This window comes from Oryctolagus cuniculus, chromosome 12 (genome assembly GCF_964237555.1).
Source record: "Oryctolagus cuniculus chromosome 12, mOryCun1.1, whole genome shotgun sequence".
Lineage (NCBI taxonomy): Eukaryota > Metazoa > Chordata > Mammalia > Lagomorpha > Leporidae > Oryctolagus > Oryctolagus cuniculus.
In genome coordinates, this window is record NC_091443.1 from 80,183,256 (window position 1) to 80,211,235 (window position 27,980).

Consider the following 27,980-nt stretch of genomic DNA (forward strand, 5'->3'; position numbering starts at 1 on the left):
CTTTTCCTTGGGGAGGTGGTTTCCACACAGTTGACCCATGGGGCTGACAACCTCCCGGTTGTAGGGACAGTTACTGTTTGCCCGTTGACTGCCTTCCAAGTGCCAGGCCGGAGCACTCGGCCCAGACCTCGTGGAGGTTCAGAGTGGTTGGCAATGGCAAGGGTTCAGGTTCTGGAGTGCATGGGTCAGCCTGAATGCAAAGCTGTTCCCGAGAGTTCTTAGTCCACGTGAGCAGAGTGGATTAAGAAATTGTATTTTAGTGCCCCTCTCTTTGCTGTCATCCTCTGCTAGGTGAGGGGTGATAGGAGATGAAGACCACTGCACCATTTGATCCCAAGGGAGAGAGGGCAGCGGCTGGCGCTATGGCATAGCGGTAAAGCCACCACCTGCAGTGCCAGCATCTCATATGGGCACCAGTTTGAGTCCTGGCTGCTCCACTTCCGATCCAGCTCTCCGCTATGGCCTAGAAGCCCTCTCTCTCTCTCTCTCTCTCTCTCTCTCTCTGCCTCTGCCTCTCTGTAGCTCTGCCTTTCAAATTAATAAATAATTTTTATTTTTTAAAAAAGAGGGCAGATTAGATTGTTCAGAAAAACTCGGAATAGGTCCCAAATCCTAGGTTAGAGAGATATTATCTCTACGTTTCTTCAAATTCAGCCAACCCCTGAGTTTCTAAAGATAATTGGGTGTTGGGTAAAAGATTAAAAACAAAATTCAGTGTTGGACATTGTGGATTGGAACAAATCCACAATGCACGTCCAAGTCCTGTTTGTGTGGTGCTCGTTACCAGAGCAAAACTGCGCTCCATATCGCGAGGGCCTACAGTGAAGGTGGGTTTACGTCGGGGGTAGTGAGTGAGTGTTCATCTCTGCAGTGGGCTTTGCCTCAACCTTTCCAGGGATCTGAGTGGAGGGTCGTCTTGGAGTCCGAGCGTTTGGGATTAGAGCACAGGGCATTTGCTGTGAGCATGGAATGTTCCTGCAGCCTGGCTGGCAGCCTGTTTGTTTGCAGGGCGGAGTTTATTCCCTGCTGCCCAATCACAGGGAGTTTCTGCTGGCCTTAGTTAAGGATGCAGTCGGTCAGGTCTTTGAATTGTAATTTTTTTTTAAAGATTTATTTATTTATTTAAAAGGCAGAGTTCCAGAGAGGCAGAAGCAGAGAGACAGAGAGAGAGAGAGAGAGAATCTTCCATATGCTGGCTCACTCCCCAGATGGCCACAATGGCCTGAGCTGTGCTGATCCGAAGCCAGGAGCTAGTTCTTCCAGGACTCCCATGTGGATGCAGGGCCCAAGGACTTGGGCCATCTTCTACTGCTTTCCCAGGCCATAGCAGAGAGCTGGATCAGAAGTGGAGCAGCTGGGACTTGAACCAGTGCCCATATGGGATGCCAGCACTGAAGGCGGCGGCTTTACCCACTACACCACAGTGCTGGTCCCAATGAAAAAAATTTATTTACTTGGTATGGATGGTGTGGTACAATGTGTCAAGTTGCCACCGCATCCCATATTGGAACGCCTAGGATTGAGTCCCGGTTCCTGCTTCTAATTCAGCTTCCTGCTAATGTTCCTGGGATGCAGCAGGTGACGGCACAAGTATCTGTGTTCTGGCTGCCTGTGTGGGAGACATGCATGCAGCTCCTGGCTCCTGGCTTTGCCTGGCTCAGCCTGGTTGTCTTGGGCATTTGGAGAGTGAACCAGCAGATGGAAGATCTCTTTCTGTCTCTCTCTCTTTCTGTCACTCTACTTTCCAAAATAAACACATAGATCTTAAAATAATTTCTATTTAATAGGCAGAGGGACAGAGTACTCCCAGTTGCTGGTTTCTCCCTCCAGTGACCCATAAAAGCTGGGAACGGGGCTAAAGGTGGGAGCTGAGCACTCAGTCCAGGGCTCTCAGTGGGAGGCAGGGACCCAAAACCTGAACTATCGCCTGCTGCCTGCCAGGGTCTGTGTTAGCAGGAAGCTGGAGTCAGGAGTTGAACTGGGAATTGAACCCAGGTACTCTGATACGGGATGTGGATGTCTTAACCACTACGCTAAATGCTCACCCCTGACTTACAGTTCTTTAGGTCTAGAAAGTCCCTCTATTAGTAATAATCTGACCCTGTTATTTATTTATTTATTTTGTTAGAGGATTCAAGCAAGATGATCATGATTTTCTAGTTTTGGCCTCAGGATTTCTCTTTCTTTCCTTAGTTTTTTATCCATATAAAAGGGTACTTCAAGAAGTTTGTGGAGGGACCAGTGCTGTGGCATAGTGGCTAAAGCTGCTGCCTGCAGTGCCAGCTCCCCATATGGGCACCAGTTCAAGTCCTGGCTGCTCCTCTTCCAACCCAGCTCTCTGCTATGCCCTGGGAAAGCAGTGGAAGATGGCCCAAGCGCTTGGGCCCTGAACTGGCATGGGAGACCTAGAAGAAGCTCCTGGCTCTTGGCTTTTATTGGCCCAGGTCCAGCCATTGCAGCCATTTGGGGAGTGAACCAGTGAATGGAAGATCCTTCTCTTTCTCTATCTGCCTCTGTCTCTCTGTAACTCTGCCTTTCAAATAAATAAATAAGTAAATATTTTAAAAAAATTTTGTGGAAAAATGGAATGGAAAAAAATAAGGTTAACTTGGTACAAAAAAACCTTTGAAATGCATGTATATTTTTTCCCCAACACTCATTTTCCAAGACCTTTTGGAAGACCCACTTCTCTGCATGGATTTCAAAATTTTTGCACCAAAATAAACTCATCTTCTAATTTTGTTTCCCCGCGAACTTTTGAAGTTTCCCTGTATCCCCTGAGCTAATGAATATTTTTGAACTTCCTCTACAAAAGTAGGCTCCCTTTTCTACCTCCTTTGTCTAAGACATTCTGATCTCTTAATTACAAACAGTGACTTAGAACAACAATCACACAACAGCAGCTGAAAAGTTGACTCCTGTCTGCTTGCCCTAATCAAGAATCAAAAACCTGGAAAGTTTACTTGAGTGGTGATAACTGTGAAAGCCTCAGGAGGTGGAGGGGCCCTGATAGAGAAAGAATGGAGGGAGAGAGATAAGAGAGCAGGAACAGTTTGCTAAGGGACTGCCAGGTGGCGTTGGCCAAACTTAAGTTTTCTTTTACTTGTGTGAGTCTCAGATACACTCACAGGTTTGGGGCTTAAGTCCCTTTGTTCCAGCTGTGGCACAGCCCTGGCCACCTATAAGCTTTGGGGAGTGGGAGGGTAAGAATGAGGGAGGGGGTAGGGAAGAAGGAAAAGGTAGGGCAAGAGGAGGGGAGAGGTGGGGGAGTGCAAGATTAGACCCACCTGATAGTGGGTTCTCCTGGTCTGGCCTGCTCAAGGGAGAGTTTCAAGGGAGGGTTGCCTGCCCGGAGACCTGCCCAAGCCGGGGGATCTCATCAGAACAGCAATTGCTCCTCCAGCTTTTCCCTGCAACCCTGTCCTCAGAGCTTTTATTATGGCAACTCTCTACAGCATAGCTGCGAGCAGAAACCCATTTTACAGGTGAGGGAAGCAAGTCTGTGGGAAACGAGGCGACCTGTGCAGCTGCCAAGCGGTGGCGGTGGGCTCTGGGGTGGAAGCCCTGCTCGTCCAGTTCTGAGCTGTGCCTCCCTCAACTGTGCTGGCTCTTTATTCGTTCTCATAAGGCACTGGCTCATTCCTTTCTCCAACACTGGCTGCTTGTACTTGCCTTAGTCTTAATAGTAAGAACACCATCAGTGACCTCTGTTGATCTGTCTGGCTACAAAGGGGAAGGGTTTCTTTGACTAACCTGTATCTTTATGCCTGTGTCTAGCAGAAAATAGATGTTGAATATAGCTTTGTGGCAGGAGAATATGATAGCCTTTTGAAACTTGGCATTCTGGGGTCTCATGGGTCTCTAGTAGCCACAGTGATTTCAAAACAGAAAAACAGACCAGTGCTAGGAAGGGTGAGAGTGTATGGGGAGTGCGTCACAAAACGGAGAATTCTTGATAGAAGCTTTGGGGCTGGTGCTGTGGTGCAGCTGGGTAAGCTGCTGCTTGCGATGCCAGCATCCCATTTTGGCAGGTCGATTTGAATCCTGGCTGCTCTGCTTCTGATCCAGCTCTAGGCTAGTGTGCCTGGGAAATTAGCAGATGACAACCCAAGTGTGTCGCCCCTGCCACCCAAGTTCTGGGCTCCTGGCTTTGGCCTGGCTGTTGTGGCCATTTAGGGAGTGAACGAGTAGATGGAGGGTTTTTTCCTTGCTGTCCTTCCCTCTCTCTGTCCTTTTGTCTTTTTCAAACAAAACCAAACCAACCTAAAAAAAAGCATAATCCTTTGAAAAATGCCTTTTACGTCCTCATGACCATCGTTTTTTTGCTTATGTTTGCTTTATTTATTTTTCCAAGGGCATCCCTGCACTCAGTTTGCAGATTATTTTGTGGGTAAAGGAGGCCCTTCAGGTTTCCAGGCCTTGTTGAGGGCTGCTCTTGACATTCTATTTTCTTTTGAGTAGAAGACCCAACACTGGTTGGGGTTCAAGCCCACCATCCCTAGGAAAACTAGGGTGTGAGGCACAGTTGATCATTTAACCATGTGAGCTGGCAGGCAGCCCAGTTCTTTGGTCTCCAAGGGGGCTTCAAGTCTCTTATATGTGGCCGGTGCTCTGGCATAACAGGTAAAGCCACTGCCTGCAGTGCTGGCATCCCATCTGGGAGCCAGCTCAAGCCCCAGCTGCTCCACTTCCGATCCAGCTCCCTGTTAATGTGCCTGGGAAAGCAGTAGAGGGTGGCCCAAATGCTTGGGCCCCTGCAATCAGGTGGGAGACCCAGATGAAGCTCCTGGCTCCTGGCTTTCGTCTGGCCTAGCCCTGGCTGTTGCAGCCATTTGGGGAGTGAACCAGTGGGTACAGGACCTCTTTCTGTCTCTCCCTGTCTGTAACTCTGCCTTTTAAATAAATAAATAAATCTTAAAAAAAAAAAAGTCTCATATCCCATGGCCTAGTCTTTGCAGCACCTCTGCCATCCTCCTGTGCACTTGAGATCCTCTCCAGATGCTTGACCCAGGGCAGTGCAGACGCCCTGTATGTAGCTGTTACACTGTAGTGTTTAGGGAGTAATGACAAGAAAGGGACGTCTGTACATGTTTAGTAAGACACGGTGTTTTCTGAGTAGGTTTGAGCCGTGGTTGGCTGAATCTAGATGCAGAACTCTGGGAGTGGAGGGCCTTCTGTATACTTGTTCCTTCTTTGCCCTGTGTCCTAAGAGCTCCTAGGGACTGACCTACCAGGCTTGGACACACTGCTTGCTCAGCCCAGGAGGTGTGGGCCTGGGCGGTTCCTTTTCCAGTTCGGATGGTTTCCCATCTGTGAAAGAGGTGCAGGCCTCCCATCCCCACCAGGGACATCTGACAGTATCTGGAGACTCCCTTGGTGGTTTGTGACAGGGGCAGGTGGTGGGTGGAGGCCATCGATGTAGCTGAACATTCTACAGCTCACAGGACGACCCCCGCAGTCAGAATGGCTGCCTGCCCTGTCCCTGTGCCAGGGCTCAGACCCTCGGGGCAGGTGGAAGCTGAGTCGCAGTAGCTCTCTTTAGCAGCGCAGATCAGAGGGAGCTGTGGGGAGCGACACGGAGCCCTTCTTTCTTGGGCAGGGTGCAAGGAAGGGGAGTTCACCTTTCTGGATGTCTGGGGTTGCCCCACAGGTGCCCCTGAAGTAGGCAGGACCAGTTTACTCTCTCTTAAGGGCTACTTAACTTCCTTTGTAATTGCTTGCATATTTACATATAAATAACCATGCAGCAGGCAGTGAAACTCCTAAACAGCTCCCCCGGGAGTTCCCACCCAGACCCTGTCTGTGCTAGGCACCAGGTGGATGGGGCCTGGGGCTGGCTGCAGACCTCAGGGGCTTTTCAGGTGAAGAAAGTCGGTCTGCTCTTGGGAAGTTAGCTGCGTGCGGCTGCCGTTGATTCCTCAGGTGTGCCTTTGGAAGGTGTCAGGGGCCAAGTTCACGGGTGATCATTCAGTCAAGCCTACTCAAAAATGACTAGGTGCAGACTTTGTGGTGCATTGGTGAAACTGCTGGTGCCCCATTTTCAAGTGCAGGTTTCAAGTTCGATTCCTGGCTGCTCCCCTAAGATCCAGCTCCCTGCTAATGCGCCCGGCGAGGCAGTGGAGGGTGGCCCAAGTGCTTGGGTCCTTGCCCCACAGGTGAGAGGCCCAAGTGGAGTTTTAGGCTTTTGGCATTGGCCTGGCTAAGCCTTGCCTCAGCTGTTGCGGGCAGTTGAGGAGTGAACCGGTGGATGGAAGATGTCTTTCCCTCTCTGGCACTCTGCCTTTTAAAGAAATAGATTTAAAAACAAAAGATTAGAACTCAGTAGTTGAAGAACATCCATGTTTGGGGATGAGCCTGAGCGGGGATGGGGCTGTGAGCTCCCTGCCCCCCCCCCCCAAGTTCAGGCTTTCTGGTCTTTGTTGGGTGACCCTGGATAAGTATCTTGACCTTTACCGCTCTGGGGTTTCATTGGCTGTGAAGTGAGGGTAACAACAATGCCAACAGGGACCCTCGGCTGAAGAGCCTTGTCCCTGCCCAGGGCACCGCGACGCTGGGCGCTTCACTCCACAGGTGAGTTGCTAGAATCATACCTGACTTTGGCCCGTGCCTTGGGGGGGTTGTCAGATGGGGCAGGGAGCGCTCTGGCTTTAGGAGCTGAAAAAGGATCTTTCTAGGGCGTAGTTTTTCTTTTTGGGTGGGGGTGGGGGTGGGGGTGGGGGTGTGGTCCCATTGTAACCCGTGTGAATGTCCGTGGAGTTTGGCGGCTTTACGCATGCCCGAGTGTTGGGTAGCCACCATCACTGCCCGGCAGTGGAAACCCTGTGCGGGTGAAGCCCCTGCGTGTTCCTCCATGCGCCTGGCTTCCTGCCCCCGGAATCTGCCTTGCTTCTGCAGACCAGCCTGCTCCTGGGAGCTTGCCCTGGGTGGGTTCCAGACTGTCTCTGTTGCTTTCTACCTCTCTCCATCGCGCAGGGCTTTCGGGGTTCAGGAGCTGCGCGGTGGAGCGCTGCCTCCTCCCTTGCTACCTGGCCTCATTTTGCGGGGCACCCCAACCTGGGCTTCCTCAGGCCTGTCCCCCAAAGTTGTGTCCCTGGTTTTAAGCTTTCAAAAGTCTTCCTTCACTTATTTGGATTCTTTGGGGGCCAGCCTTATTTTTTTTCCACTTTCCCCCATCCAAGGGAGTGCTGGGTCATGGCCCTTGAAATGAATGTGGGAATGGAGCCCTCGTGCCAGAGTTTCTGGGCTGAGGAATTAGCAGCAGGAGCTCACCCTGGGGGGCCCCTGAGCTGTGCCCCGTTTCCCCAGGACGGAGTGGCAGGTTTTAAAAACAAGCGTCTGGAAAACACCCACCAGGCTCCTTTTATTCCTAGGTTTAAAAGCTTCCCGCAAGGAGAAGTGGCCCTCAATTAAGTCGTTTAATAAAAACCTCCCTCGGTTTTAAAGCATTCTTGGGAAGTGTTTACATTTAACGCCACTGCGGGCTGCTACATGGTGTGCTGTGGAGTGAGTGATCCTTACCCTGTGACTTTAATGATATCCTTTGCTTTAGATTTCCAGGTAGGGGCCTGGCCAGCTTTGTAGCTTGTCATTGACCCAGGCTGGCAGTGGGGGGTGGGGAGGGACTTTCTCAGCTCCAGGTCCTCCCCCTCCGCAGCCCCTGGTAGATTTGGAGAGGCCCAAGGTGCACAGAGATGTACAAGCAGCTCCTTGCGGGGCCTGGGGACTGAACGGAGTGGAGGCTTCCCTGCCTGGGATGGGCAGCTGCTCACTTCCCTTCCTCCCCGCCCTGCCCCCCATCTGACCTTATTAACCGGCGGAAGGCTGCTGTAGACGAGATTGGGGCAGCTGGAGGAGGCTGACTTTCCTGCTCGGGTCCAGGAAAGGTGAGTAGGCTTTGCCGCCGGGAAGCTGCTTCAGCTTCCGGAAACGTGAGGATTTCCACCCAGGAGCCTCCTGGGCAAAGCAGTGTCTACCAATACAGGAAGTTCTTGGGTGGTCTTGGCTTTGTGCTGCTCTCCTGTGCTGGGCCTGGGGGGCGGACAGAAGGGTGAGGGAATCTGTGGAGTTACAGACACAGGGTAGGGTTTGGTGGGTTCCGGGGGTGCTGCCATAAAGAGCCGGACCCTGGCTCTGGACTGCCGGGGCCGGAATCCTGGCCCCCAGGGTTGTGTTGTGTGAGTTCCTGAGTGCCCACTTCGTGGGGCAGTGTGGAGAGCGGGAGCTGTACACTGCTGTGCTCTGCTCACCACCTGGCCCTTCACTTTGGCCAGTTCCCAGCTAGGATGGATCACAGAAAGGCTGCCGGTTCCCCTGCTCGGCAGGTGCGTGTGCTCCATGGGACAGGGTGATGTTGCCCCCCCCCCCCCCCCCAGGAAAACAAGGCTTGCAGATGGAGAAGCGAGGTTTGGTGACTGTATTAACATGACGTCAATAATTGTGGGACAAAGGGACAAGCAGTGGATGAAGTTCTTTGAAAAGACTTCAGGGCTGAAGTTAGTAAATGTGTGTCTCCCACAACTTAATGAGCACAAGTGCACGGGAGAAAAAACATGGGCGACACTTGGGTTCCTTATTGCCCGGAAGGGGAGAAGAGCAGGGAGGCAGTAGCACATCTGCAGATGAAACGGTGTTCTCCAAGTAAAAATACAAACGCAAGATGTGAGTTAGGTGATGGGGAGGTGTGTGTGTGTGTTTTAAATCAGATACTGGACAGTACTTGGAGATGTCAGCCATGCTGTTTCTGAATAATTCATTAGTGATCAGCGGCTGCACCTGGGCAGCTACAGTTTGGGCTGACGAAGTGGGTGCCACTTCCTAGCACAGCTGTATAGCGGTTGCTGGGATGGCACAGGTGCTCAGGGAATGTGCGATAAGTGACTGAAAGATTAGTAGGTGGCCAGTGCCGCGGCTCACTAGGCTAATCCTCCACCTAGCGGCGCCGGCACACTGGGTTCTAGTCCCGGTCGGGGCGCCGGATTCTTTCCTGGTTGCCCCTCTTCCAGGCCAGATCTCTGCTGTGGCCCGGGAAGGCAGTGGAGGATGGCCCAAGTACTTGGGCCCTGCACCCGCATGGGAGACCGGGAGGAAGCACCTGGCTCCTGCCATCGGATCAGCGTGGTGCACCGGCCGCAGCGTGACAGCCATGGCGGCCATTGGAGGGTGAACCAACGGCAAAAAAAGACCTTTCTCTCTGTCTCTCTCTCTCATTATCCACTCTGCCTGTCAAAAAAAAAAAAAAAAAAAAAAAAAAAAAAGAAAGATAGATAGATATATTAGTAGGGCTAAGGAGTTCATAAGGAATCGTTCTAGTTCTTCCTTCCCTTTAAAAAATAATTTGTAGTTCTCAACTGTGTTTTAAGCAAACAGTACACTTTTAGAAGGAAGTCGCGCTTACCCTCAGTATGTCTGGGATCACTGAAGTGCACAGATGCTGAATCTTGCCGTTTTGTGAGTTAACTCGGGGAAGCCAATGCATACATGACCTAAGCGGAGGCTTTGCCAATACAGAGGAGGAAGCTTGGAGTGCAAGAATTAGCTACCCTTGTATCTTTCTTTTTACTCAGCTTCCTGTGTGCCTAGCATGTTGCCTCACATGTAGGGGTATAGGGGTACACCACGTATTGGGGTGTAGGGGTATACCACGTATCTTTCTTTGATGAATGGATTCGGGTCTCCTTAAAATAAACACAGATCATTTATCATTGCAAGTCTATTATGTACCAGGCAAATTTAGTTATATTTGCTCTTACAATGGTTATATTGGTTTTTGCCGTGTGGGTTATATTGCTGTGTAACAATCAGTCTCCAATCTCAATGCCTTCTAACCACAGACATTTATTTTCCACTCATTCGTCTGTAGGTTGGGTGTGGTTTGGTTAATTGGCTGGGCCAAGCCAGACTTCAGGCCTCCATTTGCATTCCGATCTGAGCCACGTGTGTTTCTTGGGGATCCCAGGGTGAAGGGGCAGCAGCCAGGCTGGACAGGCTGGTGTCCTGGCAGATCCCAGAAGCATCGGAAGAGGGAAGGTGGAGATGCACGGTGCCTTGGAAGGTTTGGGCTCACAACTTGCCCGCTGTCAGTTCTGCCTGTGTTCCTTCAGCCAAAACAAATCGCATGGCCAAGCCCAACATCAGGGGAGTGAGGCAATGCACTTGGCCTGCTCTAGGGGCTGGTGAGGCAGTCACATGAACAGAAGATGGTGTGTACCAAGGAGTGAAGTACTGGCAACAGTAACTCGGTTCACCACAATGGTAGAGAATAAATGAGAGGGAAGAGGGAAACAGGGCTAAACCAGCGTTTTGGGAGCTTGCAAAACCCAGGCCAGCTGGGTGAAAAATTAACCACAGTGTGTGCAGGTACCAGCCCAGGTCTTGGCAATGATGGGTAAGGAGCGTGGCAGGCCCTGCCTCTCAGCTGACCACGGCTTGTTCATTTCCTGTCACTGCAGTAGTGCTCCTGTCGGAAGGGGAACCAGACATGATGGGCTTGCTGTTCTTCTGGTCAGCAGTCTGGACCTGACAGGCTGCCCTCTAACGTGGCAGGAATGAGATAGTCGAGATCAAGAGGACGAAGAAGGAGCAAAACAGGGTCCTCTCTCTACCTAAGATCTGTGGCGAAGTCAGCCGAAGTCCTACCGTTCATAGTTGGGCACAGTTCAGCAGCACGGGCTGTGTGTACCATGCCCCAGGCCCGGTCTTCAGCAGGACTCTGAGGCGAAGCTTCCAGAGCCTTCTTTGTATATCCAGAGAAACAGCCTTAAGAGTTCAGCTGAGCAGGTCCTAAGAAGCAGATGGGAGCCACATTGCCCCAGTCTAATCATGCTGGTCCTTCCCTGGCTGGCTGATGAGTGACTGGTGTGGGGCCCTGGGATGACAATGTCTACTTCCCTGAAGAAGCCACGGGAACCTTGTGCCGCAGTGGAACAACATGGCAGAGACAGAAAGAAATAGTGGCCAAGGGCCAGCAGCCTCTCTCACACCCTTTTGCAACATGTTCTGTGTTTAACGAAGAGTGGCTCCACTCTCTAAGGAAGACAAGGCTCTGAGAACAGCTGGGAACTCAAACCTCAGGGAGCTAAGGGTGTGAGGAGACACACTCCTATGTGTGCCCTGGGTGGGATTATAAATTCAGTGGGTCTTTTTGTGCAATTAAGTGATCTCAGACTTACTGAGGGTAAACGCAACTTCCTTCTAAAAATGTACTGTTTGCTTAAAACACAGTTGAGAACTACAATTTTTATTTTTTAAAGGGAAGGAAGAACTGGAATGATTCCTTATTTACCAAATATAAATAAGAAATCCAAAGTTGGGGCAGTTCAGAGGGTTAATTAAACACTTTTTTTCTTTGCCAGCCTCAATGAGTGTTAGATGTTTGCTCTTAAACTTGTGTTCTCATGGTCCCAGTGTGGCTGCAGTCACTTCAACTACCACATCTTCATATACAGTGATGTCTATAGATAAGAAAAGAGCAAAGCAGAGAAAATTTTCGCCAGGAGCTCTGGGCAGAAAGACTCTAGGCTTCTTTGGCAGAGCCAGGTCAGAACCTACACCTAAATCAATGACTGGCTTGGGAGATGGGCCACCCTTGGCTTGTGTGTAGGGTAGTATTATGGCTGGATAGGGGTTCTGCCTTCCCTGGAGCACAGGGAACAAAGGGAGGGCTTTGTTGGCTGGGAGGAAATGGGCAGTCATCATGGGTAGGTAGCCACTGGTGTTGAGTTTTCAAAAGTAAAAATGTACATACTGTGACTTAACCCTTCCACGGTTAGGCACTTACTTTATGACTGCACTTGCACAAGTGTGTTGGCGAACTTGAAGATCGCTACTGTGACGTTGTTGTGGCACAACACTAGCAAGAAACTAAATGCTTTCAGTAGAGGAGTAGTTAAATAAGTGAAGGCACAAATACAGGGAACTGGACAAATCCAGAGGTGGCAATAGAAAGACAACAAAGTAAGTTTTTCTTTTTCTAAAAGCAAGACACAACTCTATTTTTTGAGATCCCTTGGTAGTTTTTAGAAAAGTATTCTTTTTAAATATTTATTTATTTGAAAGGCAGAATTACAGAGAGGCAGAGGCACAAAGAGGGAGAGAAAGAGGTCTTCCATCTGCTGGTTCACTCCCCAAATGGCCACAACAGCTGGAGCTAAGCCCATCTGAAACCAGGAGCCAAGAGCTTCTTTCAGGTCTCTCCAGTGAGTACAAGGACCTAAGTACTTGGGCCATCTTCTGCTGCTTTCCCAGGCCACAGCAGAGAGCTGGATTGGAAGCAGAGCAGCTTGGACTCAAACCGGCACCCAGATAGAATACCGGCCCTGCAGGTGGTGGCTTTACCTGCTATGCCACAGTGCCGGCCCCAAAAGTATTAATTTTGGATTGTGAATAAAAATTTCTGGAAGAAATCCCAAGAAACTTGGTATTCTGGGCTGTGGGATTGGTAGTGTGGTCAGAGGGAAATTTCCTTTTTTATTTTATGCTGCCCTTCTTACTGAATTTTAGAAAAAGCACTGTATTGCCTTCATAGTGAAAAGTGATAGATGTTTCTTAATGGGATGTAGGGATGGGGAGCTTGAGGGGAAAGCAGGGCCCTAAGATGGACATTATTGGAAGCAAGAAAGAAGGGAGAGGTGTGCCATCGAGCCATGTGTGATCACTATGAGGGGACGTGGTGGAGGGGAAGAGGTCCAGGCGTGAAAGGCACTTTTTATCTTCTTTGGTACTTGGCACGGTGTCGTACACCTCATAGAGTCAGGTTCGCGTCTGAAGAGTGAGTGAATGTTTGGATCAAGACTCAGAGCAACTTTATGAAGTGTTCAACTACAACCCAGTAGCTCACGTCAGCAAGAAAAGTTGATTCTGTAGGACATTTATCTTGCAAATAAAATTTGACTGTCATTTCTTACTTTTTCCTTGAGCTCCCAGACTCAAATTCATTACTAAGGAATCAATCTGAGTATGAGAGTTTAGATTCATAGTCTGTCTCCTATTGGAGACTACTTGCAGAGTTCTGGATAATAATACTGGAGGAGCTCTTTGCCAGGAAGGGCCTTCTTGTGTTTATCATATGTGCCTTCAGTGGAGAGCTATCTGTCTTAAAAATTGTGTTAGATATAGAACAAGAAGTTTTCTTTTTTAAGGATTTAATTTTTTGAAAAAAATTACTTATTTGAAAGAGTGGCACAGAGAGGGGGAGAGAAACATGCAAGGGAGAGATCTTTAATCTGCACGTTCATGCCTCAAATGACCTCACCAGCAAGGTCTGGGCCAGGCCAGAGCCAGGAGCCCCATCTGGGTCTCCTCTGTGTGTAGCAGGGGCTCAAGCACTTGGGCCATCTGCTGCTGCCTTCCCAGGTGCGTTAGTGGGGAGCTGGATCAGAAGTTGGGTAGCTGGAACTTGAACCAGCACTCCAATGTAGGATGCCAACCCCACTGTACTAGAATGTCAACAGAATAAGATTCTTTGATACTGTAAACAAACACAGCAGAAAGTTTCTGTCTTAATTATGTGATCTTGAAAACCATAGAAAACCACAGTAACAGCGGGGTGGAGGGGGGTGGTTTCCAACCTGACTGGCTGCTGTTGCTAGAAGAGAGTGTTAGGGGGTAGAGGAGCTGGTGGGATTAAAGGATTATCCATGCTAGGAGGGTTTTTTTTTTTTTTTTTTTTGACAGGTAGAGTTATAGACAGTGAGAAAGGCAGAGAAAGGTCTTCTTTCCATTGGTTCACCCCCTCAAATGGCTGCTATGGCCAGCGCTGCGCCGATCCGAAGCCAGGAGCTGGGTGCTTCCTCCTGGTCTCCCATGCAGGTGCAGGGGCCCAAGTACTTGGACCATCTTCCACTGCCCTTCCGGGCCACAGCAGAGCTGGACTGGAAGAGGAGCAGCCGGGACTAGAACTGGCGCCCATATAGGATGCCGGCACTGCAGGCGGAGGATTAACCAAGTGAGCCACAGTGGCGGCCCCCATGCTAGGAGTTTTAAGAATTCTCTTCCATAATGGAAAGCCTTTTTATTAACAAGAGAGGAGAGGAGGAAGTAGAGTACCCCGTTATGTTGCACTCACTCCTGTAAATCAAGAGAGGGAGTGTCGCACCTGACATTTCCATTGAGTTGCTTTTCACTTGAATACCCTTGGGGTCTAGCAGTCAGCCCTTCTGTAATGGCTACCGGATACCCACTTTACTCAGACAATGATGATATCATCCAGCTATGGTAAGATCATTTCCTTTGGAACAAAATGCAAAGCTTTTCAGCCTTCACAATGGGAGGAAAATATAAAATTTTAGTAGGTCTGCTCGGCTGTGGGCGGAAAAGAGTCCATGTTTGACCATTATCCACTTTGCTCCTCAGATGTGCCCTGGAAAGTTTGCAGCATGATTTTGAAATACAAACAGCAATTACTTGAATACCTTTTCAGTGTGTGTGTGTGTGTGTTTTAATGGGTCCTTAGAAATATTTGGAAGAAGATTGCTACTTTTTCAGAATCATTTTGGCATCCAAAGAACCTGAGATCGTTGGTACATTATGTTCTGGAGTTGACCTGATTTAAATTTCTTGAGAGAGATGGAGATGGAGATGGAGAGAGAGAGATTTACTCTGTGTGTTGTGTGTATGTGTGTGTCTCTGTGTACATTTGTGTACCTACAAAACCCAAATATTCATCCTCACTCAGTGTAGTTTTACTACATGTCCTCTTTGGATTTTCAGTCTATTGTATCTGTAAATATTGTGAATCAGTTGTATAGCTCTAGATGAATTCTGTGTTTACATCAAAAAATATAATACACATTAACCACAGTAACATTTCTTTACCACTCGTGTTCTAAGTACTTGACGTGTGGCAACTCATTTACTTCCTGTAACAACCCTATTATCATCCCATTTCACAGAGAGTAAAGTGGATGCAGAGAGCTGGAGCAACTTGCCCAAGGTGAGACAGCTGGTGAATGGTGGGGCTGGGCCTCAGTTCAGGCAAGCTGCCTTTTCTTGGGTGAAGAGTTCGCGAGACGTGAGTCATTCTTAAATCTGCAGGTTAATTTTGTAAACTGGAGATGATTGCTTCAGCATTTATAATATTTCATTTAATTAAAAGGAGCTTGTATCATCCGATCCCCTGGCTTCATGATGAGAATTTTCAGTTCTTTTACACAGTAGACAGGTTCTCTCAAGATGATTTTTGTTGTAAATCTGAACTACATTATAATCAATGTAGCTCGCCACCATGAACAACTTTGTGAGTTAGCTGTCTCTGCTCTTGCCTAGGGAAGAAAGATGAGCTCTTTAGTTCCCAGCTGACCTCTCAGTTTAAAATGAATTATTCCACCGGAATAAAATATTCTTTGTCTTCCCGCAAAAAGCAGCTACTGCTTTCAGAAGCTAACATCGTTTTTCTCTTCAGTGGCCTGTGATTAATCCTGATGTGATTAATCCTCCTGGCAGCAGCATAACTAGTGATTCAGCCTTCTCCCGGGAATGAAAGCTGGGGTCGGGGTTACACACCGATGACTCCTGAATGCCCAGGTCACCGCCGTGCCCTGGCCCTAACAGATAAGGACAGGAACTGGGACAGATGGTATCACTGCGTAGTCAGAGCTTAAATGAGCAGTGCCTGGCACCGCGGGAGACCTCAGTAGATGTTGTGGGCTGCACCGTGTGCTGGGGCACCGCGGGAAGTGCTTGACTGGCCTTATTCTCTCCACATTCCCATGAAGCAGGTAATGATGTGGTCTCTCTCCCCATGTTCAGATGTACACACTGAGGCTTGGAAAGCTTAAGAATTTTTTCTACAACCATACAGTTAGTAAATGCTTACAATGGCATGAGCCCAGTTTTTTTTTTTTTTTCAAAGTACACAAATCCTAAGTATACAGAATCTTCTGGAAGTTTTCTCATGCTTCCTGCCTTTTACTCCACAACTGAGAGAACCATGTTTTGTTTCTGTCTTCGCAGATAGGTTTTCATTATTCTTGGACTTCATAAAAAGAGAATCCTGTTCAGAATGCCTTTTTCTGAGCCTGGCTTTTTCTACTTAGTATTAGACTTGTGAAATTCATCCCTGGATCTGCAGATAGCACTGAGTCGTTCTTCCTCATTGTTAAATGCTAATTTCTCATATTTCATTTTATGAAAATGTCTCAGTAATTGTTTATCTGTTGTTGATGGACTTTGGGTTGCTATAACAGAACACCCCCAGATTGGGTAATTTATAAACAGTAGAACTTTATTTGACTCACCATTTTGGAGGTGGGGGTGCAAGAGCATGGTGTCATTGTCTAATGAGGGCTTTCTGTACCATCATAACATGGCAGAAAGCAGAAAGACAAGCAAGTCAGGCCAGACCCATCCTAGTCATTAGGAAATGACTTCCTAGATGAAGACATTAAGCTATCCATGAAGAGAGAGCCCCAAGATCTAATCACTTCCTAAAGGGCCCCCCCGACTTTTTTTTTTTTTTTTTTTGACAGGCAGAGTGAACAGTGAGAGAGAGAGACAGAGAGAAAGTCTTCCTTTGCCGTTGGTTCACCCTCCAATGGCCGCCGCGGCCGGCGCGCTGCGGCCGGCGCACCGCGCTGATCCGATGGCAGGAGCCAGGAGCCAGGTGCTTTTCCTGGTCTCCCATGGGGTGCAGGGCCCAAGCACCTGGGCCATCCTCCACTGCACTCCCTGGCCACAGCAGAGGGCTGGCCTGGAAGAGGGGCAACCGGGACTAGAACCTGGTGTGCCGGCGCCGCTAGGCGGAGGATTAGCCTATTGAGCCGCGGCGCCGGCCTCCGACTTTTTTTTTTTAAGATTTATTTATTTATTTGAAAGGGAGAGAGAGAGAGAGAGGGAGGGAGGGAGGGAGGGAGGGAGGGATTGAGGGAGGGAGGGAGGGAAAGGTCTTCATCCTGGCATCCATATGGGATGCTGGCACTGCAGGTGGTGGCTTTACCTGCTAGCACTAGCCCCATCCCTTTTTAATACTGTTACAATGGCAATTAAATTTGAACTTTGGTTTTGGCGGGGGCCCTCAAACCACAGCAGGAATCTTCATAACTTTTAAAATATTTACAAAATATAAAGTAGAACATCTTGTATATTTAAAATTCTGACTTTTCTTCATTTGTAATTGTGATGATTAAAAACAATAGATGTTTACAGTAAAACACTTGGAATTCTAGTAAAGTCTAAGATGAAAATGAAAAGCTGTTTTCTGCTCTTTCACCAAGATAAACAGCTGCTTATGTTTAGGTGTGCTGCTTCTTCCTATTTTTACATATGCGTATGTGTGTTGTTCCTTTCCTTTTTTTTGTTTTTTAATTACAAAATTTTTTTTTTCATACAAGCAAGATACTGTTAAGGGGGTATTTTGAATGTCTATATAATTTAAATAGGAGAGCAATGAATGGAATGCCTGGGATTAGGTGATCACGTCGGTTTGCATTCTGCCACTTGTCGGCCCTGCGCTGCAGTGCTGGGAAGTGCTGGCTGCTCCCGCTCCCAAGGTAGATGGGAGCGCTGTGGGAAAGCGTGAGCCCCTGGCAGCCGTAGGGTGCACAGTGTGTTCTTGGAGAAATGAGTCTTGTTACAAACCTAATTACAGAGCATGTAGGAAAACCAGGCTCGTGTCCTGGTGTGAATTGAGTTTACTCAAACTGGCAGGTTGTTGGCCACTTGGCGAAGGTACACACACTTCCGTTGTTTTAATGCACTTGAACATCACCATGCAGAGAAAGGCACTTTGGATGGAGGATGTTATGTGGTGTTTAGACCTTATGTTTTTAAACAACAATTGTCCTGTGTTTCCTTTAACTACATTAACTCTAAGCTTTTGTTGTTTTAAAAATTATTTTCTATTTTCATTTTACTTAAAAAGCAGAGAGAGATTTCATGTGCTGGTTCATTCCCCCAAATGACTGTGACAGTCAGGGCTGGGCCAGGCCAAAACCAGCAGCTCAGAATTCCACCTGGGTCTCCCATTGGGTGGCAGGGACCCAAGTACTTGAGTTAGTCACTCCCTCCCAGGGTGTGCATTTTCAGGAAATGGGAATTGGAAGTGGAGCTGGAAATTGAACCCAAATTCTCTGGGTTCAAGCCCAAGCAATGCCTTACGCACTGTGCCAAATGCCCTTTCCTGAGCTCTTCTTGATCAACGTGGAATTTAATCCCCAAGTACTAATTACTGTCTATTTGAGTAATTTGCTTTGTTGGTGGAAATTTTGAATGGAACCAACGAATGAAATCATTTTGTTTGAAATGATGCTTAATGTTCTTCTGAAGATGCAGGACTGATGTAATTTTGTTGCTGATGAAAATCCTAATTGGGGGTGGGAGATAGTTCACCAGAAATAAATAATGCTACAGTCCTGACTTTATTCTGCATCTTCATGACAATCAGAGACCTCTTGGTCTTGCCTTAAGAGCGGAGAATATGGACTCTTTCTGTTTCTATTGAGGATTTCTGACCTAGGGCAAAGGTCTGTTAAGTGAGTAAAAGTGAATTTTGGGAGTGTGAGGGAATTTGGGGAATTGTGAATACTTGTTTATAATCCTGTGTTTTTTTTTAATAGATTTTTTAAAGATTTATTTGAAAGGCAGAGTTACAGAGAGGCAGAGAGCTGAGCCGATCTGAAGCCAGGAGCCAGGAGCTACTTCCAGGTCCTCCACGTGGGTGCAGAGGCCTAAGGACTTGGGCCATCTTCTACTGCTTTCCCAGGTCATAGCAGAGAGCTGGATTGGAAGTGGAGCAGCCGGGACTTGAACCAGTGCTCATGTAGGATGCTGGCTTTACCCGCTATGCCATAGCAGCAGACCCATAAATAAATTTTTAAAAACAAAGCCAGAAGTTTTAAAACTTAATTTGATAAATGCAAAATAAAGAAAAATAATAGCTTGATTATGGAGCATGTTGGGCAATTAGGTATTTTATATTAGTTCATTTGTCTGATCCTGAGCTTATTTCTTTAAATGCTGAGACTACATATTTAGTGTTTTCACTGCAATTTTAATAAGGAAGCATTTCCCTGAGTTAGTAAAACATAGGTACTAAATAAGCCTCATCATTTTCATTCGTATTAATTCTATTTATTCCTTGGGTGTGTGTATATATATATATATATATATATGAAAGATTTATTTATTTATTTGAAAGGCAGAGTTACAGAGAGAGGGAGAGAGAGGGAGAGAGATCTTCTGTCTGCTGGTTTACCCCCTAAAAGGCCTTAATGGCTGGAGCTGGGCCGATCTGAAGTCAGGAGCTTCTTCTGGGTCTCCCATGTGGGTGTAAGGGCTCAAGGTCTTGGGCCACCTTCCACTGCTTTCCAAGGCCGTTAGCAGAGAGCTGGATCGGAAATGGAGCAGCCGGGACTCAAACTGGCGCCCCTAAGGGATGCTGGCACTGCAGGCGGCAGCCTTATCCACTCTGCCACAGCGCAGGCCCCCTTGGTATCTTCAGTGGTTCTCAGTTTGTAAGTCTCTTTGTCCCTAGACTGCACAGTGGTGACGGCTGTGCCTCCAGCTCTCATAGTCGTGAGACTGCTGCCTCTGTGGGAACGGATACCATGCTTGCTCCTGTAACGGCGCACACTTCTGGTTCCTTGCATCAACACTTGGCCCTTCATATCCTGGGTTCTGGTGCTGGCGCTGTGGCGTAGCGGGCTGAGCCTCTGCCTGTGGCTCCAGCATCCCATATGGGCACAGGTTGTGGTACCAGCTGCTCCTCTTCTCATCCCACTCTCTGCTATTGCCTGGGAAAAGCAGCATTAGATGATGCGGGTGCTTGGGCCCCTGCACCCGTGTGGGAGACCCGGAGGAGGCTCCTGGGTTTAGATTGCCCCATCTCTGACCACTGCGGCTATTTGGGGAGTGAACCAGCGGATGGAGGACCTTTTTCTCTGTCTCTTCCTCTTTCTGTCTTTAACTCTGCCTCTCAAATAAATAAAATAAATAAACTTAAAAAAAAAAAAAAACCACACAAGCATATCCCTGAGTTTCATATCCTTGGATTCAGTCAACCACAGGACAAAAATATTGAGAAAAAAAAAAAGTGTGTGTACTGAACATGTAGAGACTTTTTAAAAATTGTCATTATTTCCTAAACAACATAGAATAATAAGTTACTTTGCCTAATACCTCACACAGTATAAATGCTATCAAGGGATGGTTTCAGGTCTATAGGAGGACATGTATAAGTTATGTTGTGTTACATACTATGTTATTTTGTTTATTACTCTTTCTTATTTGTGAGAGGTAGAGAAAGCTGCTACCTCCTGGTTCACTCCTCAAAAGCCCCCAGTGGCCAGGGATGGCTGGGGCTGAGACCAGAAGCTAGGAATGCAATCCAAGTCTTCCACGTGGGTGGCAGGAACTTAAGTACTTAAGCTCTCACTGTGGCTTCCCAGAGCCTGCGTTGGTAGGAAGCTGGAGTCGGGCACTAGTGCCAGGAAATGAGCCCAGGTACTCTGACATGGGATGCGGGTGTCTCATCCACCAGTTAAATGCCTATTCTCGATTACACTAGTTTCTAGATTAATTTTATTTATGAGAGAGATAAAGAGTGCTATTTCCCATATTGTTGGTTCACTCCCCGAAATGCCCATAGTAGCTGGGGTTGGACCAGAGAGGCAGAAGCCGGGAGCCAGGAACTCAGTCCAGGTCTTCTACATGGCTGGCAGGGACCCAAGTACTGAGACAGTGCCTGCTGCCTCCCAGGGTGCACATTAGCAGGAAACGGGTGTGGACTTCCAAGTGGTGGGTTAGTTACCATGCCAAATGGCTGCCTGTGCTTGTGCCACTTTATGCAAACACTCTGTGGATTTTCATATCCATGCAGGGCCCTGGAGCTGACCCCCTCAGAGGCGTGCCAGTACTTGCCTTTGGGCTGGGCACTGTAACTTCAGCCAGTGTGGATCATCTCTGGGGAGCTGGGGTCCTTATCTCCATGAGAACATCAATCCTGGTTCTTAAATTTTAGCCAAAGAGAACATCCCAGGAGGATATTGTAAGGCTCATGGAATTGCTACAAAGCTTGGGAGAGGCTCTGGAATTGGCCAGGCCTAAGGGGAGCCTGGTAGGGAGGACTGCAGCCTGGAGCCCTCACAGGCACCCCCTAGGGCCTACGCTGGCCTCCAGTCACTGGCTGGGGGCAGAGCCGAGGTCTAGACGTTTCTTTCCTCCTGGCTGATGGCGCTTCGTTTGGAGCCTCATGTGGGCCTGGGGAATCCCTGGGCAGCATTGGCATGGGGAGGGATGGCCTTCGGTTACTCCTCCAGTGTGGCTCGTTTTCATCCTCTTTCCAGTGCCCCTGAATAATTGCTTCTGTCTCCTTCTGCAGGGCCTTTAGGGTCAGAGGGGGAGCGTGGCCGTGGATCCACGCACCTGGCTCCCTGCAGACAGGTTCAGTTAGGAGTTATCCTTGGGCCGCCCTGCCTCCAGGCAGCCTTGTGGCACCAGGCACACTGTTGGGGGTTGAGCTTTCGGTAGACAGTTGGTTATACCAAGTTTGCTGGTGGCTGGGCAAGTATGGTTTTTGCAGATGAGGTCTGGCAGTGGGACGGCTGGATGACTGAGTCCGCGTGGAGGACCAAATTCCAGTTTCTCTGGTGGTTTCAAGAGAAGAGAGGGCTTGATGATGAGTGGACGCGGTGGGTTAAGCTGCCGCTGGTGTCGCCGGCATCCCTTGTCGAAGGGCTGATCTGCTGTGCTTCCCATCGGGCTGCCTGCTCATGTGACGGGGCAGGCAGTGGATCCTGGTCCAGGTACTTGGACCCCTCCCACCCATGTGGGAGACCAAGATGGAGTTCTGGGCTCCTGGCTTCTGCGGCTATTGGGGGAGTAAACCAGAGGAGGGAAGGTCTCTCTCTGCCTCTCCTTCTCTCTGTGTCACTCTGCCTTTCAAATTAATAAATCTTAAAACAATAGAGAGTACAGGATTATGAATGAACTATGCAAGTCCTGGTTCTGCCTAACAAGTGGCAGGGACTCTGGGCAAGTTATGTGACTTCAAATTGTCTTCTCGTGTCTGAATTGCTTGGAGTCACTGTTTATAAATCAGACCACCCATCAGAAGAATTACCTGGGTTGCTTCTCCCTGCTTCCCAAATGTAGATTTTAAGCTCTCAACCCAAATCAGCTCTCAGAATTTTCAAGAGCAAGTCTCAGACTTTGTATTTTTAAAAAGCTCCCAAGTGATCCCGACAGAGCCACAGGTCTAGAATACCTACAAATGTTCCTTAGCTACTTAAATGTTTGATGGATGGTTCTAGAAATTGACTTTATTCCTTGTTAATACCCTCCACTTAATAGCATTTTTAGTTTTCCCTGAAGAAGAATGTCATTTGAGCTTTCATCCCTTAATACCTCTTCTTTTATTATTTATTTCTACTACCAATTCTTCTGAACTTAAAAGCCCTTCAAGTTGGTTCATCCTCAGATTGTCGTATTATGGATTCTGTGGCCAAGACTGCTAATTTCATATCCGCTATCCAGTCTCTTCTTCCCCATTAATGAAAAGCCTGTGCAGTGTGCCGAGCTAAAAGATTTCCCAGCTTCCTCTCCTGGATTTGGGCTGGTGACATCAGCTCTAGTAAGTGCAGGGTCAAGTTTTATGTGCAGTGCCTATGGGAAGATTCTAGGGACAGACTGGACAATGCGTCCCTTTTGCTTTTTCTCCTTTTCCATACTGCTTGGAACTTGGACACAGTGGCTGAAGTACAGCAACCATTTTGGGTTGTGAGGAAGCTGTGAAGTTAGAAGCTACCCTCAAAGTGAGCAGAGCACAAGGAAGGAGGATCCTGGACTGCTAATGACGGTGCAGCTGGGACAGCAGCCCCTGGCCAGTTACCTCCATGCTTGGTTCTTACTGTCGAGGCCAAAGTCACTTTGAGTTTTCCATTACACACAGCTGAGCGTAACCTAACTGATGCCCCTGCTGTGTCAGTTCCTCAGTGCGGCTTCCACACAGTCTTGACTTACATACATAGTAGGTGCTTGGTAGATGTTTGACAAGTTAAGATTCCAATGGCTTTTTTTTTTTTTTTTTTGACAGGCAGAGTGGACAGTGAGAGAGAGAGACAGAGAGAAAGGTCTTCCTTTTGCTGTTGGTTCACCCTCCAATGGCCGCTGCGGCCGGCGCACCGCGCTGATCCGAAGGCAGGAGCCAGGTGCTTCTCCTGGTCTCCCATGGGGTGCAGGGCCCAAGCACTTGGGCCATCCTCCACTGCACTCCCTGGCCACAGCAGAGAGCTGGCCTGGAAGAGGGGCAACTGGGACAGAATCTGGCGCCCCGACCGGGACTAGAACCCGGTGTGCCGGCGCCACTAGGTGGAGGATTAGCCTAGTGAGCCGCGGCGCCGGCCTAAGATTCCAATGGCTTTTAGCAGGCTCCCACCGCTCCAGACTCCGGTCTTTTCAGCCTTATATTAAATTATGGATAGGGACCTTTTGTTTCCTTATCCCAACTCCCAGGAAGGTGTTTCCCAGTTCCCGGGACAGGGTGTTGGTGCTGCGAGCTCCAGGACTCTGACAAGGCAGTGCGAAGTAGGTATTGGAGATTGCTACCGTAAGCATGCATTACTACAGATGAAAATCTAAGGGATGGGCATTTTTCCTGACTCTCCTCCGGGAACCGGAGGTGCTAACTCAAATGATGTCAGAGAGGCCACCATCAAACCTTCGCTGTCATTTGGAGGCTGTACTTTCCAGGGCACCTGCCAGGAACTTGATGGCAGGGGAGTGTCTGGAAAGTGACTGGAAAGTGTTAAGGAGCCTTGGTTGCCAACTCCTGACGAAGAGGTCTGCCGTCTCGGTGGCAACCATGGAGGTGGTCTTGGCTGCAGCAGCCGGCTCCTGACTCACATGGAGCCCTGTCGGCCAGGCCGGACCACCTTGGGGCCCAAGGACAACATGCTGGTTTCCTGGAAGCACGTAGGCCAAGGCTGTGCTGCTAGGAAAATGATACTGTTTTTGCAAGTGTGAGAGTGTGTTTAAAACTCATTCTCCCTCGACAGAAAAGCTCCTCTCAAAGAAATATAGGGTTCAACGACAACAGCCCCAAGCCCCAAAAGCAGAACCTAGAAGGTGAGTCAACCCTTCATGGATGCCCAGGAGTTTATTTCAGAATGGGGTGCATTGACTGCGGGGATCTGGGCGGCCCACCTCTTTGTGCACCTACTGAGAACAACCGCAGAGGCCAAGCCACAGTGCTTTGTGGGTAACACTGAATTCCACGGCAAACCTCAGTGGCTCAAAAGTGTTTGCTCCTCCTGGAAGTAATTAAATACGCAGTCCTTGACAGGCCACATCTGGCTGGCTGGAGGCAGGCTGCAAACACTCAATCTAAACAGACTGAGGTGAGCTGTATAGAAGCAGACACATCCGGAGTCAGTGGCTGGTGGGTTTGAGGGCAGCCCTGCCGTGTCCCCGGGTTCACTTCCTCCCGGGAGCTGGGGTTGCCTTTGCCTTTCTATGAGGCACATACACAGCCCCGGAGCGCCCGGGGCCTCGCGCTGCACCAGCCTGGAGGAGCTGTGTGTGTTCGCTGCCCAGGGAGTGCCCCCGGCCAGCGCCCTGTGGTCAGCCTTGGCTTCCCATCTGTTCCAGTGCAATCGGAGGTTCTGACTTAGACTGCTGGAAGTGTCTCTCTCCTCTGTCCCTTCTCAGGGCTGCCGGGGAGTCCAGGGACCTGGGAGCTGCACGGTATTTTCAGGAAAGTGGCTCTGCTCTTGTGCTTCCTTCTTCCTCCCTGCTGGCTTGGAAGGGCCCAGCTTGGGACCTCTGGAAACACCAGATCGAATCACTTCCCCACCCCCACGCTGCCTTCAGCTTGCCTGCTGGTGAGAATAGCAGAGAGAGTATCTTCATGGATTTATGAATGTTGAGGGTTTTTTTCTCCTTTTTAATAGCGTGTAAGATATTTTCAAGTGAAGAATGCAGTTCTAATAAATCCAATGAACCTGTCCTGGATTTTCTGGAACCAAGTTTCTATGAAAAGCTATGGTCAGGGCATTTTGCAGGAGCTTATTGAAACATAGGGATCCTTACAGCAAACGTTTTGCGAAGGGCGCATTTTCTCATAAAAATGCTTTCTGTGGCAGTTTCGTTCAGTGATTCTCAGCAGCCGTTGCCTGTGGTTTACAAAGCCCCGGGGCAACGTGTTTTAAAGGCCTGAGTGCGAGTTCTCTTAGGTCACTTCAGCTTTTAAGCAACCCAGGAAGGCATCCTGAATGCCTGCAGGGGCTCAGTAGGGGCAGCCTGCTTTCACATAAACCACCATTCCCACCACAGGAATAAAGGCCTATTGATTATGTCTCCAGGGGACTCAGGACTCAGGCTCCTTTGGTATGGGGGGGGGGTAGTGGTGGTTAACAGAGCAGGAAGTTCCTGGAGCATGGAGTCTCCTGAAGCTCCAACTCTGCTATTTGCTTGTCGTGTGATCTTGGGCCAAAAAATGACCTGAGCTTTCTGAGCCTCAGTTTTCTTACCTGTAAAATGGAGTCGTTGCACTGCCCACCTCGCCGTCTGAATGCAGGGGGAAAGAAATCACAGTTGTGTGGGTGCTTTCCAGACTCCACGGTGCTGGAAACACCTTGGCCCTCATGATGATGGCGCCTGTTTCTGTTCCACCTATCTCATTGCCTGGTGGTCAGTGGTGACGTCAGCATCATTTGCTGTCCCATCTCGGGTTTGGTTTCCCACGTCACTGGCTGTGAGCTTGGGCAGCCATTGAGGCTCTTAAAAGGGGAAAGCTCTTAAAAGGTGTTGACCTTTTGTTAACCCTGTGAGGCCAGGACTTGCATTCATGCAAGATGTTAATACAGATGTTTACCAGGTGCCCACCCTGAGGATAGGGCAGCAATCAGAATCAGTGGGGGTGACTCCCAGGCAGGCCCGCCCCCACCCCTCCAGATACACACACTGATAAAAGTGCAGCAGGAGGTGATAAGCATGGCAGGATAGGGCGGCTGGGGAATAGAAGGGGATGCGGTGGGGGGTGGAGACTAATCCTGTCTTCTCCCAGTGGCCTTTGCTGTCTGGGAGTTTCTCTGATAAACCCTGGAGATTGGAATCTGAGGAAGTCTGGAGCAGCCCTGCTAGGGCGGGGCTTTGAGGAGAGGGGCGGGGACACCAGCAGCCCTAAGGCATTGGGCATAAGGGCAAGAAGGTGCTTGGTGCGTGCTGCAAACAGCAAGGAGGTACCGCGTCTGGGGATGGGGATGGGGGCCCTGTTGGCCTCTGCAGGCCACCCAAGGGTTTCATTCTGCTGTGGGTGGGAAGCCAGTTCAGGGTCCTGAGAACACAAGGGGTGAGCTGCCTGGCCAGAAGCCCAGTGAATTCGCCTGGAGGCATTTGTGCTGCAGTCTCTGCAAGGTGGCCGGGGCAGAGAGACATGGGAAAACAGGTGGGGACTGAAATCCTGGGCTGAGTATCTCGGGAGCTAGACACCTTCCTCGTCCAGCAGGTTCTGCTTTAACACTGCTTCTAAGCGTCCAACACACGAGAGTGCAGAGTAATCAAGCTCACGGGTATGTGCTGTGCAGACCCAGTGTGGAACTGGTGCAGTGCTGGGCTTCAAATGCATCCTGAAAATGGACAATTTTTCTTGTATTTATTTACCAAAATATCAAATGCTTACCAGATACTAATCCAGTGCTTTCTTTTTCTCTCTTTTTTAAAACACTTATTTTATTTGAAAGGCGGAATGACAGGAAGGGAGACACACACACACACACACACACACACACACACACACGGTGCTCACTCCCCAAATGGCCACACTGGTAACGGCAGGACCAGGCCAAAGCCAGGAGGCTGGAGCTCCATCCAGGTCTCCCACGTGGGTGGCAGGGGCCCAACAAGCACTTGGGCCATCTTCTGCTGCTTTCCCAGGTGTATTAGCAAGGGTCTAGATCAGAAGCAGAGCAGCTGAGATGGAGCTGGCACTCACATGGGATGGTGGCACGGCAGCCGGCAGCTTAATCTGCTGCACCACAGCCCCCCTCCATTGTTTCTTTGACTTTTCTCTCTCTGATGGGGATGGAACTGGTAACTGTTGGGTCGTTTGATTGTTTGAGGCAGAGGTCTGGGCCCTGGCCCCGCGCATGGGCTCTGGGCTTCCTGAATGGCTTTCTCTGTGTGTGAAATGTTTAAGACATCCCCTTAAGGCAGTTAGAACTAAGTTTTAGTGTTTATTGGAGGTCTTGCCTGACTTGCTATAACTTATGGCAACCTGATGTTTGGGTCTTTCTGTACTTTCTTTGTTTTTAGCTAATAAGAGGAGAGAAACACTCTTCATCTGCTTTGTTTTCTGACTTGGTTTTATTCTTGCCACCACAAAAATGTTAAATGATTGTGAAAAAGAAGCCTAGCATCATTAAAATTTCTCATCAGAAAGCTCTTTAGTAGCACATGTAGGTTTTTTGCTTTTTAAAAAGGATGTCCCTTTGATATTTAAATTAAGTTCAAGAAAGGGCTTCAGACATTTCTACACTGAAAGTATTTTTTTTTTTTTTTAAGATTTATTCATTTATTTGAAAGGCAGATTTACAGAGTGGCAGAGAGAGAGAGAGAGAGAGAGAGAGAGGTCTTTCATCCACAGGTTTGCTCCCCAGATGGCTGTAATGATCGGAGCTGCGCCGATCTGAAACCAGGAACTAGGAGACAGGAGGTTCTTCCGGGTCTCCCACACGGGTGCAGGGGCCCAAGGACTTGGGCCATCTTCTACTGCTTTCCCAGGCCATAGCAGAGAGCTGGATTGGAAGTGGAGCATCCAGGACTTTTGACTTTTACTGTCTGATTGTTTGAGGCAGAGGTCTGGGTGCTGTGGCGTAGCAGGTAAAGCCACTCCCTGCAGTGCCGGCGTCCCGTGTGGGCACCAGGTTACTCCAGATGGGAGTCAACCCAGATGGAAGACCGACCGATCTCTCTCTCTGCCTCTCTGTAACTCTGCCTTTCAAATAAATAAATAAGTCTTAAAAAAATTTTTTTTTTAGAGAGAGATAGAAAAA

The 27,980-nt window shown here is 48.9% G+C and overlaps 1 protein-coding gene across 18 annotated transcripts in view; it reads left to right on the top strand.

Annotated features, from left to right (window-relative positions):
* The window catches only part of CGNL1 (cingulin like 1), a 176,406-nt gene that overhangs the window by 6,881 nt on the left and 141,545 nt on the right, over positions 1 to 27,980 (top strand). For 4 of the 18 annotated variants that reach the window (XM_070054252.1, XM_070054257.1, XM_070054253.1 and 1 more), the window contains exon 2: positions 14,889 to 14,929. The exons of the other annotated variants lie outside the window; for them this stretch is intronic. The gene's annotated coding sequence lies outside the window, so the exon portion shown is untranslated. The remainder of the gene's footprint in view (positions 1 to 14,888; positions 14,930 to 27,980) is intronic. 18 annotated transcript variants of the gene reach the window in all.